This window comes from Megalobrama amblycephala, linkage group LG8 (assembly GCF_018812025.1).
Source record: "Megalobrama amblycephala isolate DHTTF-2021 linkage group LG8, ASM1881202v1, whole genome shotgun sequence".
NCBI classification, from domain to species: Eukaryota; Metazoa; Chordata; class Actinopteri; order Cypriniformes; family Xenocyprididae; genus Megalobrama; species Megalobrama amblycephala.
Genome location: NC_063051.1, coordinates 2,796,888 through 2,816,233, shown reverse-complemented (window position 1 = coordinate 2,816,233; position 19,346 = coordinate 2,796,888). Strand labels below are relative to the sequence as shown.

General features: G+C 38.5%; 1 protein-coding gene across 12 annotated transcripts in view; it reads left to right on the top strand.

Moving 5' to 3' along the window:
• Positions 1 to 1,030: 1,030 nt before the first annotated feature.
• LOC125273386 (R3H domain-containing protein 2) overlaps positions 1,031 to 19,346 on the top strand; it is an 80,802-nt gene continuing 62,486 nt past the window's right edge. For 4 of the 12 annotated variants that reach the window (XM_048198669.1, XM_048198675.1, XM_048198676.1 and 1 more), the window contains exon 1: positions 1,032 to 1,433. The gene's annotated coding sequence lies outside the window, so the exon portion shown is untranslated. Of the gene's footprint in view, positions 1,434 to 7,171; positions 7,289 to 16,012; positions 16,034 to 19,346 lie in introns of those variants that run through there. The other 8 variants (XM_048198668.1, XM_048198667.1, XM_048198678.1 and 5 more) reach the window with 6 other exon arrangements.

Sequence of the window (19,346 nt, the reverse complement as noted above, 5' to 3'; positions counted from 1 at the left end):
GGTAGTGACATCATTGTTTCAGTAGTGACATCATTGTTTCGGTAGTGACATCATTTTTTCGGTAGTGACATTGTTTTGGTAGTGACATCATTGTTTCGGTAGTGACATCATTGTTTCGATAGTGACATCATTGTTTTGGTTGTGACAAAAAGGAACATATAAGCGTTTATTTGGGGGAAATAAACAAAATGTTAGTACAGTTATGCAAATCAGTAGAATTTTAGTATGTTTTATTATGCAAATCATTAGTGTTTTAGTATGTGAGTTAAACTGTGTCATGTGATGTGGTCACTACCAACACATTACTGTCACTACCGAAAATGTGCAATCATAACTGAAACATGAGATGTTTTGTCAAAAATAAAGTATAAGATGTTATTATAGTGTTTGATTCAATGTATATTCAAACTAATGAATCTTAACTTTGAAATCAGTAAACTTTCTGATTTTTACAAAGAAAAATTGGATTAAAAAAATCTCATAAATTACACTTGAAATATTGTTAAAATTGTATTTGTTATTGATTTCCCTGAGATTTTTTTTTTTTTTAAATAGCAAAAACTATATTTACAAGGTAGATGTAAACAAAATCTTAATAGGTCAATGTAACCATTCTTATTAAATTATTTATTATTGTGTTTCGGTAGTGACAAATTTGTGGAGAGGGAAAAAAAAACATTCCAAAACTTTCCAAACATTTACATTACATTTACAAACATTACTACAATTTGCATACACACAAAATTAACTGTAGAACGGCCTTTAAAGGATGATCATTTCTGTTGAGTGAATGATGGAAAATCACCCCTTGTTTGCAGGCGAAACTGAAACTACAGCGCCACCTCATGTTTCCTTTCAGCACAAACACATGGAACAGTGACGTAAAGCACAGAAAGAGCAAGTGTTCTTGTTCCAGCGCTTTGCTGTTGTTTTATATCCCATCCTTTCCCGCTTGCAGGACAGAAGAGAGCATAAATCAGCGCTCGTGATTCTCTTGACTCTCAGACTGTGTGTTTTTGTTGATGTCTTCGCTCGTGACGTCACGGCCCCGCCCACTCGAGCTCTGGTTTGATCACTGCGCGCTGTTGACAGTCGCCGTGAGCTCGTGCTCGGTGGCGATTTAACGGTATTAAGCGGCAGCGGGCTGTCGTTATTCGTTTGTCGGGGGGTCGGTTTGTGCGTGAGGTGGGTTATTAGTTTAAACATGTTCACCTAGCACATATCGAGCGATAGTAATGCCCTCACGAGCTCGTGAGGCGGCCGATTGTCATTTTGACTTAGCTCGCGCTCGCTTAGCCGCCACAGGCTAATTAATGAACCGACAGTGTGTGATAAATATAGACTCTAAATCATCGAAAACACTGAAGAAACTCCTCTGAACGCCGAACTACAGCGGTGGATCTTCGTATTGAATGAACGCGAGGGATTAACGGGTGAGTGAACACTTGAACGCTTTAAATGAACAGGTTTCAGTGTGTGTCGTGTGTGTTCAGATCAGTGATCAGGGTCTCCACACACCTCAGGCAACAAAATGTAATTTTGTAACAAAATAATTGTTTTGTTTAAAACTAATTTAATTTTACTTTGTTTATTAATGTTTTTACTCGACATTTGTGTAGTTTTTGGAGGATTTATCATATTTTTTAAATTTATATAAATAAATTAAAAAAACAAATTTATACAAAAACTGCTTTTTATGTAAAATTCACTTTATAAAACACCCACATTTCTAACTTTCATTCATAGGGAGAACATGGATAATTTGACATGGTTTAGTGTGAGATTTTTGCCCATCTTTTGGAAAATGCAGTTTTAAAAGTTAAAAAATGATCACTTTATCCAGTAGATGCTGCAGAGCTCCACTATTTGCTGTTTGACTGACTGAAAGACATCTTTTCACAAGTTTTTTCAGTTGGATTCATATCTAAATATTAAAAAGCTACTTTTTGTCAAAGTTTAGTATTTTTTGTAATAAAAAAATCAGTTTTTCAATATTGTTACATTATGATGAGACCCCGCTTAGAAAATGGACAAAATACATCCTCAAAATCTCAATTTTTGAGAAACTCTGACACAATTTTTTTTTTTTTATTGTCATAATTGTGATTTCATAACATTTAGATATGAATCCAACTGAAAATACTTGTGTAAAGATGTCATTTTCCAAAAGATGGGCAAAAATCTCACACTAAACCATGTAAAATTATCCATGTTCTCCCCATGAATGAAAGTTAGAAATGTGGGTGTTTTATAAAGTGAATTTTACATAAAAAACTGTTTTTGTATAAAAAAAATATTTTTTAATTTATTTATATAAATTTAAAAAATATGATAAATCCTCCAAAAACTACACAAATGTGGAGTAAAAACATTAATAAACAGAGTAAAATTACATTTGTTTAAAAAAAACAAAAAAACAATTATTATACAAAATTACATTTTGTTGCCTGGTGTCTCTGGAGACGCTGAGTGTGACTTTTTTTTCTACACTAACATAACTATATATCACTCCAATTTTGTTTTTATTTGTAGATATAGATAGTGTTAACAACTGTACAAAGTTCCATGTCATTTGGACAAAGAGAACATTTTTTTTTTATTTGAGCAAACAACGTTTGAGGTCTAAAAAGACCCCAAAGACCCTATAAGGATTATTAACCCGCGACGTGACGCGTGAGAAACGGAACGCTGCCGTTCCAATTACGGCTTTGATTATTTGACCGGTGGCGTTCTTGCTTTGTCACGTCACGTGGCGTTTCAAATAGTGCGGTTATTATTAAAGAACCTCAGACTGTCAGATCAGAACATCTCCTCAGAATAGCGTTCTTTCCGTTTAAATGACTGACGATAAAGTTTTAAATATCGTTCTAAAGGCCTGTTCACACACAGATTTAGTTTTAAAACTCCACAGCATGACTATAACAATAGTGAGACAGAGAAACAAATTACTTCCACAAGTTTTTCCTGCTGATGAACGATAAAAACATTGACTGCCAATCAGATTAAAGAGTTAGTCATTAATTACTAACCCTCACGTCGTTCCACACCTGTAAGATCTTCGGAACATGAAATCCAAGAAGTGTTATTAAAAATTCCTGATAATTCACTCACCCCCATGTCTTCCAAGATGTTTGTCTTTCTTTCTTCATGAGGAAATCATTCCAGGATTTTTCTCCATATAGTGGACTTCACTGGGGTTCAACAGGTTGAAGGTCCAAATGTCAGTTTCAGTGCAGCTTCAAAGAGCTCTACATGATCCCAGACGAGGAATAAGAGTCTGATCTAGAGAAACCATCGCTCATTTTATTAAAAAAAAAAAACATTATATACTTTTTAACCACAAATGCTCGTCCTGCACTGCTCTGTGATGCGCCATGCATGACGTAATCATGTTGGAAAGGTCACGCGGTAGGGCGAAAAACTCTCATTTTCTCCTCCAACTTCAAAATTGTCTGACATCGTTGTTTTACCTTTTTTTTTTGCACGTTCGCTTTGTAAACACTGGATTGGTACTTCCGTCTACGTCACGCGTGACCTTTCCAACATGATTACGTCATGCGTGGAGCATCACAGAGCAGTGCAAGACAAGCATTTGTGGTTAAAAAGTATATAATGTTTATTTTTTAATAAAATGGCCGATGGTTTCTCTAGATAAGACTCTTATTCCTCGTCTGGGATCATGTAGAGCTCTTTGAAGCTGCACTGAAACTGACATTTGGACCTTCAACCCGTTGAACCCCAGTGAAGTCCACTATATGGAGAAAAATCCTGGAATGTTTTCCTCAAAAACCTTCATTTCATTTCTAGAATGGGATTTTATTTATTATGGTATGATTGATCATATGAGGAATTTAGCTAAGTTTTCAACCTGTTTTGAATAACGAGGTGTTCTGATTTTCTGACTCAAGCTCGTCACCTGTGCGGCTGAATCGACAAATCCCACATGACGGTTGACATGCTTTAATGTGAACGTCGACACACAACAAGTGACCATCTGTCTCGTTTTGTAGTGTGCACGTGGCTTAATACTTTCAGTAGGACAAGAAGTCAGAAATGAATTCATGTCCAACAAGTGGCCTTTTGCATTTGATCTATATTTAGATATTTGTGTGGAAGAAAGAAATGGTTAAAAATGTTCATGAGTAATTGTGCGTGATGCTTTTGATCCGTCGCGGGAGTTTTTCCTTGATTAGTCTGAAGTACAAAAGAACTGCTTTCTAAAACATTTTTAATTTTCTGTAATCAACGTGTCAGACTTGCATGCTGCTCTTTGACGTACTTTATGATATTTACACTGATCATAAAACGCTGAAAGTTGACTCATGAAAGTCATGGAAATTTCTCAAGTTTGTAATTCTGATCATCTCTAATATAATTCATTAAACACAGATTTACTTCATGAAAATCTGAAGGCGCACCTTGTTAATATAAACTCAGCGTTTGAGTTATTTGTATGTGTGTGTCGTGTTTAAAGATGCTTTGAGCTTCAGTCAAGCTCTCTTGGTTGTCTATTTCTTCAGGAGAATATCTGACATTCAGCAGTGTGACGTGATCCGTGTTATTTAGTTTGTGATTGTCACGCTAATATGAACAACCAGATTGTCCCGAGAGAGAGAGGCGTCGTCCAAGTGTTGTGGTCAAGATGTTCTGTTCCTGTTGTCACTAATACAGTAGATCGGGGCAGTTGTTTTAGTAAACGAGTGCAGGAATGGGAAAATCAATCTTTGCTAAATTATTCACGAGTGCAGAAACGCTTAATTATCAGCATTTTCAGTGATTAATTCTGCTGCTCTGAGTCCTGCTGGCCCTGTTCTGAAGGGTTTGATCTACAGTCACTTGTTATAATCACTGATTGTCAGTGTTTTGAGGTTTGCATGAGATGCTTAATGTATGCCAGAAATACTAAAGCCATGTCATGTAGAAAAAGATGGTGCTTATTTAATTGAATATGTGCTATGTACTCGCATTCACTTGGTTTGCTTCATGAAGGCTGTTTATGAATCTAAATGTTGGTTTGTTCTGACGTTTGAGAGGATACTTTGTCTCAGATTGTTAGTTTCTACTGCAGTCTTTATTCGTCAAGTTCTACACTTTTATCTTCACATATTTAAGCTGTTTCATCTAGGAATGCACAGTTATGTCAAAAACAATCTTTGATGGTTTTCCTTGTAATTGTGATCGGATTAATTGACTAATAGAATTGTTATTGTGCATATTAAAAAGTGAAATTACTATTACGGCTGTTTTGCAATTTATTAATAGTGTCAAATACTGAGTTTCATTTCCCTGGTGCGTCAAAGGTTTCTATTTAAATGTGTTGTTGCAACGCTTGATACGATGAATCAGAAGCGTTTAAATTAGTCCATAAGACAATCAGTAACGACTGCTGCTTGTAATAAACGAATCTGAAGGAGTAAACCAAAATGAAATGCTGTATTTTCACTGTATTTAAAGGGTTAGTTCACCTAAAAATGAAATTTCCCTCATGTCGTTCCACACCCGTAAGAAAACAAATTAAGATATTTTTTATGAAATCCGAGAGGTATATGACTCGTCCATAGATAGCAATATAATCAACACTTTCAAGGTCCAGAAAGGAACTAAAGACATCGTTAAAACAGTCATGTGACTGCAGTGGTTCATCCTTAATTGTTATGAACAAAACAAAAATAATGACTTTATTCAGCAATCTCTTCTCTTCTGTGTCGTTCTCATTCGTTGTTTACGTCCAGCGCTTCCAGGTTCGACTCATTATTGGCCGGCTCCTGCATCAGCATCACATGCATGTGTCGTGCTGATCACGTGATCAGCTTCGGCCAATGCTGAGCCGGCGTTCAGACATAAACACGGAAGCTTCACTGTGTTACTGCGTCACCTGCGTAAGATAATGACAGAAGAGAAGAGATTGTTGAATAAAGTGGTTATTTTTGTTTTGTTTTTGCGCACAAAAAGTATTCTCGTCTCTTCATAACATTAAGGTTGAACCACTGCAGTCACATGACCGTTTTAACGATGTCTTTACTACCTCTCTGGACCTTGAAACTTGATTATATTGCTGTCTATGGACGAGTCATAAACCTCTCAGATTTCATCAAAAATATCAAATTTTTTCTGAAGATGAACGAAGGTCTTACAGGTGTGAAATGACATGAGAGTGAGTAATTAATGACAGAATTTTCATTTTTGGGTCAACTAACCCTTTAAACAAGTTCTATATTTTTTTCCCCCCTATGTTGCTTTCTATGTTTGCCTGTTACAGTCATTTACAGTATATTTACGTATATAATGTATACAGTGTTTAATCTGTGCCACAAGTTTCATAATGAACAGAAAATATTTTAAAACTTATCATAATAACATAAAAGTTCTCTAACGTTGTTTTGTGCCATTGCTTTGGCAAAGTATCTGTCAAACGAACTAAAATCAAAAGCATGAAATGACTTTTAATTAAATGAGTATATAGTCTGTTTGCGCTGCGTTTCAAAGTGAAGTGTGCGCTTTGCTCATGCGATCAGCTCGTGATCCGGTGTTTTCCGTGTTAGAACGGCTCAGTTCGCAGTGAATGAATGCAGTGAACTCCATCTCTAAATGTACCATGAGTTTAGCGTACATTAGCGGTCACCAGTTATGCATTATTTCCACATTTTGCATAAAATGATTACAGCATTTCACTAGATTTGTAATGAGACACATTTGTTAAGTTTTCCACCAAAATAAATCTCAATTCAATAAAGCTCAAATGTTTTTCTCTTGCAAGTGAAGAAATCAGGACAAAATTATTGTAATTTCCCTACTGTAGCGTCAAGTTAAATAATACTTTTCATTCACATTTAATAATAACTATTTTATTCTAGTTGTTAGTCTTCCTAAAACACAAGTGTGAATGTAATGTAGAATGAGACACGATATCACAACTAAAAAGAGAGTTGAGTCAATGTTCAGACTTTGATTTGCACACTGAACATGGGTTGGAGCTCTTAATTTTGAACTCTCAAAGTGCGCCAAACTGATGAATTTAACTTTTAAATGTAAAAAAACTAGGTGAGTCACGACATGCCCCCCCTAGAGGGACTGACATCCAGTCCTCAAATCCTGTGGGAAATACTGTATATAACAAATTGTATGTATTTTACACAGTGAAAGTAGTATTTATTTGACAATTTTTTTCTAGATAGCGCCGTGAATGTATAGAGGGGATGCATTGACATCACTTTCCCGCCGGAACACAGCCAGACTGTGGCAAAAGAACTGCTGCATGACTGGATTTAATAGGGGAAACTGCGAAAACGTGAGTAAAACGAGTATTGACATGCAGCCAGGAATCATGTTTCCAGACATTTAAATGCACATAAAGCAGTTTTGCCTGTGAATGCTTAAAGGGTTAGTTCAACCAAAAATGAAATTTCCGTCATTAATTACTCACCCTCATCTCGTTCCACACCCGTAAGACCTTCGTTCAACTTCAGAACACAAATTGAGATATTTTTGATGAAATCCGATGGCTCAGTGAGGCCTGCATTGAGAACAAGTTAATTTAGACTTTCAAACGCCCAGAAAGCTACTAAAAACATACAATGGTTCAATCTTAATGTTATGAAGCGACGAGAATATTTTTGGTGTGCAAAACAACAACAAAACAATGAATATCTAGTGATGGGTGATTTCAAAACACTGTTTCATGAAGCTTCAAAGCTTTACGAATCTTTTGTTTCGAATCAGTGGTTCGGAGGAATGCCAAAGTCACGCGAACCACAATTTTCGAAACACTTATGACATAACGAAGCCGAATCACGTGACTTTGGCGCTCTGAACCACTGATTCGAAACAAAAGATTTGTAAAGTAAATCCAATATAGGTAGGTCTAAATCCCGGTGATCACTTACATCAATGTTATATATATCATCCAGTCCTTAAACTTGTATAGTTTTGTCAGTGTTTATTGAAAAACACCAAATTATGCAGAATATAAGATGGTAAATATTTAATTGATGAGTTGTCGATACAATATATACAAATAAAAAATTTTGGGTATGATTTTTACCCCAAAATTCAACATATTCACAAAATTATAACTGCAAATCCTCGTTTCGCTGCAACTGGTTGTTTCTGTGAACTGCAGCGATCCTCTTTAGCTTTCGGCAATCTGTAAAAATATCCCTCAGGTTTCTTGTCAAATCTATTTGTACAGTTAATCGGAAAGCTCTTTCCCATTTTGACTGTGTTTTTTGGCACACTACATTCTATTCAAAATATTACGTTGCATATTGACAAAATATCTTCTGCACATTTTGGCTTTTCCCCAAGAAATAGGCAAGAAAGAACCTGCCGTCCTCCATGATTCCTATTCTTTAAGACCGTAAAGCACTTGAACACAACAAACTCGTAATTACAACTTGAGAAGTGGGAAGTAGGACATTTCCGATAGCACACGAAGGCAGCGTAAATCAGAATACAGCCATAATCGTGATCTCAGTTACATTTCTGATTAATTATGCAGCACTACTCTCAGCTATAAATACAAGTGAAGTTCAGTTTAAAGTCTGTTCTGTAGATCTATTCTCTAAAAAACTTGTCTGGGATGCAATGGAAAATGCAAATCTGCTGTTATTGCATTGTCGTTGGACTCATAATGAACCTTCAGCCCATCATACCTGTTGAAGCACATCATATTATCCATTCAATACACGTTTTGAGTCATTCATCAGATAAAGGCTGAAGTTAGTAAAAGACTGGTAGATAATCACACATTGAGAGATTAATTACCCCTCTGCATTTGTGCTCTCGCAGTTATAAAAGCACGTATGTGCATCTGATTAAAGAAACGTCTCATGGGTTTCAGATTTTAATAACCAGTTTCCCCTCAGCCGAGTTGAGAAAACAACCCCAGATCTAAAGTTGCACTTCAACATTATGTGTTGTGGACTGTAATGCGGTTTGGCGCAGTCCTCCCACATATGAGATGGCGGGTGTTCGGTCATATTTAGCTGGAAGGGCTGCTGTAATATTGATAAGGAGTCGTATCACGATTGTTTGTGGACCTGAACATGGCGTACACTCCGGCCTCCGTGTCGGAGCCGTCCTGAGGTTGTATTATGGTGTGCATGTGTGTGGTTTTGGTCTTGTGTTGGGTTTGCAGCAGCACAGGCAGTATGCTGTGTTTTTTTTTTTTTTTTGAGAGATTTGAAGAGCTATTTATAGACGCCTGCTGGAGCAGGAGCATGTGCTGCGCCTCCCTCCATCCCTCCCTCCCGCTCGCTCATCTTTGCCTCCCAGATCCATGATGCTATTAGATTCTCCTTCCTCATCTCACACCTTTCTTCCTCTAATTCCCGCTTTTTCTTTTCATCTGTTGTTCTGTCCTCATTTTCTGTTTCCTCTGCTCTCTCCCTCTGTGCCGTTCCTCGCTGCTTTCGGCACGACCACCCCTCCCTCCTTCCCTGTGGATTTCTGCTTGTGAATTATTAATGGTTGCTGGATGGCAGTGACTGGGGGCAACACTAAGATTCGGAGCTCTTACGGAGGATAACCGTCAGTTATCTGCCTTGAGATAGGACAGGGATTGAGACGTGACCGTAGACAGACAGACAGACAGACAGGGACACCACCATGTTTCATTGACGCTGTGTGTGTGTGTGTGTGTGTGTGTGTGTGTGTGTGTGTGCAGAACTACACGCTTTCAAAAACTAGACGGTCTTAAATAGTGATACACCAAAATAAATTTTTACCAAAATTATAGTTTGGTTACTTTTTTTTTTTTTTTTCTCTGGAATACAAGTCATATTTAAGGAAGAGGATTAGGGCCAAGCAATAATAAAAAAATAAAACCATCTTGAGATTAAAGTTGTTAAATTGAGAAAAAAGCCAAAATAAAATGTTATTTTAAACTACATAATAAACTCGTTTATTATTAGAAAAAACTTGTTAAATTTCGAGGAAAAAAGTCGAGATAAAATGTTGAGAATAAAGTCATTAAATTACGAGAAAAAAAGTCGTTAAATTATAAGAAAAATGTTGTTAAATTTCTAGAAAAAAGTCGAGATAAAATGTTGAGAATAAACTCGTTAAATTACGAGAAAAATATCGTTAAATTTTGAGAAAAAGGTTGAGATAAAATGTTGAGAATAAAGTCATTAAATTACAAGAAAAAAGTCGTTAAATTACGAGAACAAATTCATTAAATTATGAGAAAAATGTCATTAAATTTCGAGAAAAAAGTCGTTAAATTACGAGAACAAATTCATTAAATTATGAGAAAAATGTTGTTAAATTTCGAGAAAAAAGTCGAGATAAAATGTTGAGAATAAAGTCATTAAATTACAAGAAGAAAAGTCGTTAAATTATGAGAACAAATTCGTTAAATTATGAGAAAAATGTCGTTAAATTTCAAGAAAAAGGTCGTTAAATTACGAGAACAAATTCATTAAATTATGAGAAAAATGTCGTTAAATTTCGAGAAAAAAGTCAAGATAAAATGTTGAGAATAAAGTCATTAAATTACGAGAAGAAAAGTCGTTAAATTATGAGAACAAATTCATTAAATTATGAGAAAAATGTCGTTAAATTTCGAGAACAAATTCATTAAATTATGAGAAAAATGTCGTTAAATTTCTAGAAAGTCAAGATAAAATGTTGAGAATAAACTCATTAAATTACGAGAAAAAACTCATTAAATTTCAAGAAAAAAGTCGAGATAAAATGTTGAGAATAAACTCGTTAAATTACAAGAAAAGAACTCGTTAAATTTCGCGAAAAAGGTTGAGATTGTAGCGATGTACAGTTATTAATCAATTTATGGATGAAATATGAATATCATAATTCAGAAAGCTTTATGACGTTCATATATCGACCCAACGGGGAATTAAACATATATGGTGAATTAACTACAACGAATTATAATCAATCACATATATGATTAGTTCTGGTTTAATAATTATGTGGAAAACTATCAGTTCGTCCACCGAAACGGAAAATTATCCACAGATTATCACGACAGAAATGTTATTCTCGGGCCGGGAGACTAACTTTCTATCATAGCCTCCAAATATAGAGCAAGGATATTAGAATTGGAACGTTAAAGTGACTCGGTTGTTGCTAAAATGAGCAAGTGAACAAAAAAGCATGGATATAATGAGTTTTAATATACGAAACGGGTAATACACAGGTTATACGGCTAAATGGACACAAGTAAATACAAATACATACAAAGTAGAAGGAAAGGCAGAAACGAAAGAGATGATCAAAGCAGGTCAAATTGCAACAGTTCACCTTTAAGAGCCAGCAAGGAAACTCAGTATTTAAAATCGTAAAAACGTTATACTTGCATAGGTTAGTCAGGGTGCTTGGAGTTTCGGAGCGCTCGGTTTGATAGTTGCTTCTTCTTCCGGAGGTTGTTTCGGCGAAGTTTCAAACGAAGGTTTAACTGTTGTAATATGACCGGAAAATAAAGAAGAGAGTCCGTCTTGACGGCAGGAACTCGTGCAGAAAACTTGTGCCACCAAAAGACGCGTGTCATGGTGTTTTAAAGACAACAGACCAGAACGCCTTCTTGATAACGTCCTCCAATGCTAGCGTTGCAATTTGGCGGGTTTCCACATTCCTTTGTCCTGTCTCCGAATAAATTTATGGTATGTTGAATCAGTGCATTTTCTTCATAGTGTTATTAAACATTGAACGATGCATTTGACAGAAATGTAACGTACATCAGTGAATAGCTCGGATTCACAGCTTTACGGAGAAATCAAACTCGACAGGTGTCTCTCGTCATATAAAGAAGATACCCTTTACACTCTATTACTACAGTTTCACATGAAAACTAACCTACTACAGTCAATTCTACAATTCTACACTAGTAACACATACATGCAGCGAGCACTACAATGGCAGATACATTCATATTTGTAGGTATAATGTTTGTGCATACAGTCTCTATGTAGGGGAGCCGTGTGTGTGTGTGTGTGTGTGTGTGTCTGTGGGTGTGTGCATGTATTTTCCTTTTATGACCGTTTGGAATTTGGACCTGGTCCCTAGAAACCCGATCCGTGGTGTTGCACCCCCTTTGAAGTCGCGGAGGAGAGGTTAGGGGACTTATCGAAACAGTCATAAAAAGAGTCTCGTGATCCATTAGTGTCTGCCGGGCCGGAATCGATGTAAGATTTACAAACCAAAGTTCCGTGAATTGAGGCTTAAACACAGTTTATGGTGGGACCTGCTCATCCTTGAGACTGTGCAGACCCTACAAGATAAAATGTTGAGAATAAAGTCATTTAAATTATGAGAAGAAAAGTCGATAAATTATGAGAACAAATTCGTTAAATTATGAGAAAAATGTCGTTAAATTTCGAGAAAAAAGTCAAGATAAAATGTTGAGAATAAACTCATTAAATTATGAGAAAAAAGTTGTTAAATTACGAGAACAAATTTGTTAAATTACGAAAACAAATTCGTTAAAATATAAGAAAAAAGTTGTTAAATTACCAGAACAAATTCGTTAAATTATGAGAACATTTTCTCGTAATTTAATGACTTTATTTTCAACATTTTATCTCGACTTTGTTCTCGAAATTTAACGAGTTTTTTCTCGTAATTTACCGAGTTTATTCTCAACATTTTATTACGACTTTTTTCTCGAAATTTAACAACTTTAATCTCGAGATGGTTTTATTTTTTTATTATTGCTTGGCAATTAATCTAACTAATCCTCTTCCGTACATATTTGAAACGTGCTGCACCTTAAACCCAAAGTATACTTCGGTCATCCGTGCACCGTCCACATGAAGTAATTTTCATCATCAGGACGTCCGCACTAGGGATGGGCATTTTTCCAAAATATAGTATTCGAATATTTGTGCTCGTAAAAAACGAATATTCGAATATTCGTTTATTTAAATGAGGTTAAACGAGAAGGACATTATTGTTTTATGTTCATCAAGACTTTGTAACCATTTCTGAACAAGCTTACGATTAGGCAATACACAACAAGCTTACATTATATCTTAAGGTTTTCTTTTAGTTCAAAGCATTAAACAATATGTGTAAACAGAAAATATTAAGAACAAAAGCATAAGCTCAAGCAGTGCGAATGGGAAAAACGTTTATAAAGCAGACAGCGCCAGTTATCGTACAAAACGAGTCCGTATATGGTTATTGTTTATATTTTTTCACGTTCATGTGGATATTATTGTGTTTCTCAACATGCTCGGGTGAGACAACGAGCTGCGCTGACAGACGTTGCAGAAACACAAAGATAACGATAATACATAACGGTGTGCTAAGCTAAGTTTCTAACAGCAGCACTTTGTGTTTTCTGTTCGTAAATGTATCTCCCTCGACGAAACTTAAAGGAAACTTATGTCTCAAAATCAGTTTGCTATCAGATAAGTTATCATCTCGGCTCACTTTGGGATAACATACAGCTGCGCTTACCTGTCGTGAATGCAGTGATGGACAGCCGTCTTTCCTCTCTGGTGTTTGGATTTCATGTGCTTTCTCATTATGGTGGTGATATTATGATAACTCAGTTTCATTCATTCATTTGATCAAAAGTAATTCCATTTTGATCATTTTCATCTAAGTAAATCCAAACTGCACAACATTATGTGACGATCAAATAAAATAAACTTGTTAAAGGCACTCCACAGCGCCACCCGGTGCATTTAGTTATAACTGCGAGTTTTAGTGCTTAGGATTTATCATGGATTCACTGCCTTTACGGCCAGGAAAGCAACATAGTAAAATTCGAATAGTATTTTTATTTTTCGAATATTAATTACAGGTCGAATATTCGACTATTTGTGCACACCCCTAGTCCGCACACTCCGTCCGCGTACATCCCAATTTTTGAGACCGCATGGACGGTCCGCGTACAACAGCGCAGGTGACTTGAGTGCTTGAAAACAGCAGTCGACTAGATAGTGCGCCCTCTCTGAACGCGTATACTATATTAAACCATTCATAGTAAATTTCTTTGGAAACTAGCCAAAATGCATCATTGAAGAAGCACTAATTAAACATCACTGTTTTTCATCAATGATTTCGGCACTTCAAAACTAATTTCGAAAATTCAAATTTTTGGTGCATTTTTAGTTTTAAAAGAATAGTTCAGCCTCAAGTTTGCCCTCATGTCATTCCAAGCTGTGGTTTTGTTTGTTGGAGCACAAAAGGTGAAGTTTAGAAGATCTTTTCCACACAGCAACAGTTTGTAGTCTGCAAAGCTTCAAAAACAAGGCAAAGAAACAGTCAAACACCATAAACGTGTCTGTATTCCAGACAGACTTTCACAGATGTGGTCTCGGTACACTTTTGTGCTTCAAAAACATTAATGAGGATGAGTAAATAATGACAGTATGAGGTGAGTGTAGTGCAAAGGAAGGGTTTTCAGGTCCTCTTTCTGGAGATGGACAGTAAAAGTAACAGAGACGGACAGCACAAATAAGCACGCACATCTCCAGTTTCTATTGATCTGCAATAAAGCACTACGCTGACCAGGATTCTCTTCCCAGCTGGTTTTGCTTCGATGCACAGATTTCACATCAGGTGGTGACCCACTCAACACACTGTCATAAGCTGTTGACTCTTGTAAAGTTGGACTCGTGACTGATTGATAAATGAGCATTTTCCTCGTCTTCTGGAGGTTTGCAGGTGGTTGTAACGTCGCTTTTACAAATGTAAATAGTGCAGGTCTGGATGTCATGATTGGTTCTTTGTTCCATCCAGAAGTTTTAGGCCAGAATCCAACTGTATGCAAACCAGTGCAGTGCATGTGCAGCTTCTGTTAAAGATGGGACGAGAGAGTTTACTAGCAATTTCTGAGTGAAAATCGTTTTAAAGGGGACCTATAACCCCTTTTACAAGATGTAATATCAGTCTCTGGTGTCTCCAGAATGTGTGTGTGAAGTTTCAGCTCAAAATCCCCCACAGATCATTTATTATAGCTTGTCAAATTTGCCCTTATTTGGGTGTGAGCAAAAACATGGCATTTTTGTGTGTGTCCCTTTAAATGCAAATGAGCTCCGCTTTCCAGAAGAGGGCGGAGCTTTAACAGCTCAACAACAACAAAGCTGGAGAATCTCACGCTGCCAAAATGACGAAAGTGTTCAGCCTTACATTGTTCAAACCGGAGTCGACACTGATGGAGAGACTCAGGAAGAAGTTACAACTTTTAGGCGTTTCTGAATGGTTAGTGGATAAATTGATGTAGTTGCTGTGGAGTTGATTCAACTCATCCACTAGCATGTGCCGTCATGTTCATCTTTTGTGTTGAATTGACCCTCGTTTGTGAAGCAGTCCGGCGTAAAATGACGGCATGACAACAACACTCTACTACAACAACTCTTCCTCTTCTCTAAAGCAGCCCAACATGGCCCCGCCCCCTTTGTTGAGTGTTCTCGGGGGCGGGGTTTATGTAAATTTTAGTGTTTGTGATGTCACTAAGCTCATTGTAGTCCCTACCAGCCGTTTAAAAAGTGATTTCTGTAAAAGAAAATATCTCCCTTTGCATTGAACTTTGAGCGTCGTAACTTTGCAGATGTTGTTTATGATCAAACAGCAACATTTCACACTAACTAAAGTTTAAAAAAGTCAAATCATAATCAACCACCCCTTTAAAGTAAAGCCAACACCACGTGTTGTAAAGAACTGTTGAAACTTTTCATACACTTTCTCTTATACAAATATATTATTTTTTTAATCTATAATGTATAATCTAAAATTCCCATGTTCATTTATCTAGCGTGTCGTTTTCATGAGTGTCGAGTTTCTTATCAGTGCATTTACGCTGTCTGAGAGCGAATGAGTGAAGGAGATGGGAGGGAGGATGAGTAAATGAGCGCATGCTCACTCTCAGAGAGAGAGAGAGAGGCTGTGCTTCATTCAGAAAAAGCAGGGGGGCGTCAGAAACGGAGCGAGGGAGGAAGCTAAGCGGAGAGGTGGAGATCTGTCTGTTCTCTGTTAGAGTGGACTGAAATGCGTTCGCTGCTGCCTCGGAGCCGCAAGCACCTAATGATGCGGGGAGATCAGCGCTAAATCAGCCGATATAGTAAGCGGTGTGTGTGGTGCAGATGTGCAGGTGTGCATGCATGTGAAAAGTCTCAGTGAAGGGATGCTTATGAGTGTATTGCATCTATCGGCGATTTTAAAATCACACTGTGAAATGTTCTTCTTATGACTAAACCGTCAGGTGCATTATGGGAAATGTAGTTGTAAGCTCTGTAAGGTGCGAGACGGGTGAAAATGGCTCAGAGAGTTTGGCAGAGATGCACTGAAGTTTCATGTAAGTGTTTAAAAATGTGAATCCGAGCTGTTTGTGTCTCCATTCAGAAATCTGCAGCTTTCTGACACATGCTGTTGGTTTTGACATCATTTGCTGACGTCAGCTGGAGCTGTTAGAGGTGAATGAGCTGTATCGTTTGCTTGCATGCAGAATCGTTCTTGTGAATGTTTAGCTTGAATGATATGCTTCAATGCTTCACGTCTCAGTGGAAGTGTAAGTGTGTGTTGATGAGCGACAGGCTTCGGTGTGGGTCAGTCGGTCGTGGGTGTGCGTGTTCAGTGTTGCAAGCGGTCCCTGTCTGCCCACTCGCGTGCAGGTCGATAAAGAGAGCGTGTTTGCTGAGGTAATGAGGAATTCCCTTTCACTGTGTCCTTGCGTCCTCGTCACCCACACCGGGGGCGAATCGCTGCAGGAGAGAGAGGCATCATTCATGTCACGCCGCCGCCGATGAGAGGTGTGTGTCAGAGCGGAGGAGATGAGAACGCACAGGACATCAGGAGGAGGCACAGGGGAGATTCACAAGAACTTTGTTCATAAAGGAACTGAGATTTAAAGGGTTAGTTCACCCAAAAATGAAAATTTTGTCCTTTACTCACCCTCATGTCGTTCCGAACCCGTGAGACTTTCTGTCCCTCTATTGACAGTCTATGCAACTACCACTCTGATACTTCAAAAAGTTCGTAAAGATATCGTAAAACTAATCCATATGAATCAAGCGGTTTAGTCCAAATTTTTTGAAGAGACGGTCACTTTATCTGATGAACAGCTTCAATTTAGGCTTTTATTCACATATAATCATTCATCAACGCACACATCAGATATGGTAAACAGAAACACAAACGTGCTTGCTTGATGTGGGAGAGCCAATGAGGTTCATTCTCGTGTTACGCAGCATGTTTGAGCTTCTACAAGAACCAATGAGGTTCATTCTCGTGTCCAGCAAGAACCAATGAGGTTCATTCTCGTGTTACGCGGCACGTTTGAGCTTCTTCAAGAACCAATGAGGTTCATTCTCATGTTACGCAGCACGTTTGAGCTTCAGCGAGAACCAGTGAGGTTCATTCTCGTGTTATGCAGCACGTTTGAGCTTCAAGAACCAATGAGGTTCATTCTCATGTTACGCAGCACGTTTGAGCTTCAGCGAGAACCAGTGAGGTTCATTCTCGTGTTACGCAGCACATTTGAGCTCCAGCGAGAACCAATGAGGTTCATTATCGTGTTACAATTTGAGCTCCAGCGAGAACCAATTCATTATCGTGTTACGCAGCACATTTGTCCAGCGAGAACCAATTTCATTCTCGAGCTTTGAGCCAGCGAGAACCAATGAGGTTCATTATCGTGTTACGCAGCACGTTTGAGCTCCAGCGAGAACCAATGAGGTTCATTATCGTGTTACGCAGCACGTTTGAGCTCCAGCGAGAACCAATGAGGTTCGTTCTCGTGTTACGCAGCACGTTTGAGCTTCAAGAACCAATGAGGTTCATTCTCGTGTTACGCAGCACGTTTGAGCTTCAAGAACCAATGAGGTTCATTCTCGTGTTACGGAGCACGTTTGAGCTCCAGCGAGAACCAATGAGGTTCATTATCGTGTTACGCAGCACGTTTGAGCTCCAGCGAGAACCAATGAGGTTCGTTCTCGTGTTACGCAGCACGTTTGAGCTTCAGCGAGAACCAATGAGGTTCATTCTCGTGTTACGCAGCACGTTTGAGCTCCAGCGAGAACCAATGAGGTTCATTATCGTGTTACGCAGCACGTTTGAGCTTCAGCGAGAACCAATGAGGTTCATTCTCGTGTTACGCAGCACGTTTGAGCTTCAGCAAGAACCAATGAGGTCATTCTCGTGTTACGCAGCACGTTTGAGCTTCAGCAAGAACCAATGAGGTCATTCTCGTGTTACGCAGCACGTTTGAGCTTCAAGAACCAATGAGGTTCATTCTCGTGAGGTTACGCAGCACGTTTGAGCTCCAGCGAGAACCAATGAGGTTCATTATCGTGTTACGCAGCACGTTTGAGCTCCAGCGAGAACCAATGAGGTTCGTTCTTGTTACGCAGCACGTTTGAGCTTCAAGAACCAATGAGGTTCATTCTCGTGTTACGCAGCACGTTTGAGCTCCAGCGAGAACCAATGAGGTTCATTCTCGTGTTACGCAGCGCGTTTGAGCTTCTGCGAGAACCAATGAGGTTCGTTCTCGTGTTACGCAGCACGTTTGAGCTTCCAGCGAGAACCAATGAGGTTCGTTCTCGTGTTACGCAGCACGTTTGAGCTTCTGCGAGAACCAATGAGGTTCGTTCTCGTGTTACGCAGCATGTTTGAGCTTCAAGAACCAATGAGGTCATTATCGTGTTACGCAGCACGTTTGAGCTTCAGCAAGAACCAATGAGGTCATTCTCGTGTTACGCAGCACGTTTGAGCTTCAGCAAGAACCAATGAGGTCATTCTCGTGTTACGCAGCACGTTTGAGCTTCAAGAACCAATGAGGTTCATTCTCGTATTACGCAGCACGTTTGAGCTCCAGCGAGAACCAATGAGGTTCATTATCGTGTTACGCAGCACGTTTGAGCTCCAGCGAGAACCAATGAGGTTCGTTCTTGTTACGCAGCACGTTTGAGCTTCAAGAACCAATGAGGTTCATTCTCGTGTTACGCAGCACGTTTGAGCTCCAGCGAGAACCAATGAGGTTCATTCTCGTGTTACGCAGCGCGTTTGAGCTTCTGCGAGAACCAATGAGGTTCGTTCTCGTGTTACGCAGCACGTTTGAGCTCCAGCGAGAACCAATGAGGTTCGTTCTCGTGTTACGCAGCACGTTTGAGCTTCTGCGAGAACCAATGAGGTTCGTTCTCGTGTTACGCAGCACGTTTGAGCTTCAAGAACCAATGAGGTTCATTCTCATGTTACGCAGCACGTTTGAGCTTCAGCGAGAACCAATGAGGTTCATTCTCGTGTTACCAGCACGTTTGAGCTTCAGCGAGAACCAATGAGGTTCGTTCTCGTGTTACGCAGCACGTTTGAGCTTCTGCGAGAACCAATGAGGTTCGTTCTCGTGTTACGCACCACGTTTGAGCTTCAGCAAGAACCAA